Raw genomic sequence first — 2004 nt, forward strand, 5'->3', positions numbered from 1 at the left:
ACAAGAGATGAAGTGCTTTGGAGTGAGTACCTAGCCAGGGGTCTCTCTCTCTCTCTCTCTCTCTCTCTCTCTCTCTCTCTCTCTCCCCCTCCTCCTCTCTCCGCTCTCTCTCTCTCTCTCTCTCTCTCTCTCTCTCTCTCTCTCTCTCTCTCTCTCTGTAGGTATTCATTTAACACCCTGGTCATAGCCCCATCCCTGCTCACCTCACAGTCCCACCCTCCCTCTCCGCTCCCCTATTCCTCAGAAAAGAGGACCCCCCCCTTCCTATCCACCCCAGCTCCCCAAGCCGGATCAGCACTGAGCATGCCCTCTTCCCCTGTGGCTTGGGGAAGTAATCAATAAACTTGTAAGAGAGTCCATGTGTGAGAGAGCCCCGCTCCCCTTACTAGTGGACCCACATGAAGCGTGAGCTACCCATTGGTTACATCTTTGTAGGGGACCTAAGTCCAATCCATGCAATGTCCTTGGTTGGTTCCCGCAAGGGTTTTAAGGCAATGTTTTTACAAGGAATGTGAGGATTCTGATACACAGTGTTAGCTGTCCCTGAATGAGATCTCCTCTTTCTTAGAATAACTTTTATTTAAAAAAAATAGTGCTCGTTTTGGCAGCACATATACTAAAATTGGAACAATACAGAGAAGATTGGCATGGCCTTTGCAAGAAAGACATTCAAATTCACGAAGTGTTCCATATTTTCTCTAAAATATATTTAAAAATGAAAAAAATGGACATGAAGAAAACAACCCAAATTAAAAATTGGGTACAGATCTAAACAAAGTATTCGCAAAAGAGGAAACACTATAGCTGAGAAGCACTCAAGAAGTGTTCAGCATTCTTAGCCATCAGGGAATTCCAAATCAAAACTTTGAGGCTTCATCTTAAACACGTGAGCCATCTCTCCCATCCCTGGGCTTCTATTTTAATCCGGGTGCTATTCCTCATCCTCTCTTGGAGATGGCCATGGCCCTGTGAATGAGTTCAGGACAAGAAACCAGTGGAACCATTACATGGGACAATAGAAAGTATTACCAGCTTCTCTCATCATCTGTCATCCGCTGTGCCTCCCTTCTCGGTCTCTGGTTCTTCATTACCAGACGCGGCCTCTGGTTGTGAATTGTATCACAGTTGCACGGGAGCTCTGCCCTTTTCCGGCTAGGGCTTGCCTGCTTCTCCTCTGGGAAGGAGGCGTATCTGCTCCTACAAACACCCAATGGTGAAAAGCAAGCCCAGATGCCAGGGTTAGTGCGAAGGAGACACCGTCCTATTGAGCATCGTTAAAACCAACCAGGTTCACAGCCTCCCCCTGCTGCTTAGTCAAACTTCTGTGAAAGACTCTGTGAGATTAGCATCTAGCTGGGCCTCACTGTCTCCTGGATGGTTTTCTTTCCATGGTATGTGTCCTTTCAAAATACATCTCTGTTTACTATGTAGTCCCTAAAATGCCCACAAGTAGGAGCTGTGCACTCTGCCCCTTTTAACCAGATCTCCCTTGGCTACTGACCCTGCAGGCAGCCGCACTCTGCCCAGTCAGGGTAACCAAGTCCTCAATAGTTCCTGCCCCGCAAACAAGTCTGGCAGAAATATTAGACCAGAAATCTGAAGATGAGGTTCCAACGTTTATAAAGTGTATTGGGTGACTGGTCAGACAGTAAACTGTCTTAAGTCAATTTGTACATTTTGGAAGCTGCTAACCCACACTGCTGGTTCACTCAGGAATTTAAGTTTTATTCCTTCTCAAGTCTCTGAGGGGCATTGAAGACAAGATAGTATAGTTTTACAACCAAGTTTAGCTGGTTAGGGGACAAGATCGTTTTAGATCAAGATAAAGAAGTTAAGCTATTAGAGTTGAGATAGGATAGATATTGAATCTCATTCAGAAATCTAGACCCAACAAGACAGGAAAGACGCTTACTTCAAACAGGTCGAATGCAGATGGCCAAGTCACTATGAATGTAACATGTATTGAACTCATTATTCTCATGATTGTCACATGGTTCTCCCTGC

The 2004-nt window shown here is 45.4% G+C and overlaps 1 non-coding gene across 1 annotated transcript; it reads left to right on the plus strand.

The window, feature by feature from the left end:
* The first annotated feature begins 592 nt into the window (after positions 1 to 592).
* LOC127199731 (U6 spliceosomal RNA) lies at positions 593 to 697 on the plus strand. The gene has a single exon (XR_007831995.1). It is a non-coding gene; the product is annotated as a U6 spliceosomal RNA (small nuclear RNA).
* Positions 698 to 2004: the final 1307 nt, after the last annotated feature.

This window comes from Acomys russatus, chromosome 15, assembly GCF_903995435.1.
Source record: "Acomys russatus chromosome 15, mAcoRus1.1, whole genome shotgun sequence".
In the NCBI taxonomy this organism is placed as follows: Eukaryota; Metazoa; Chordata; class Mammalia; order Rodentia; family Muridae; genus Acomys; species Acomys russatus.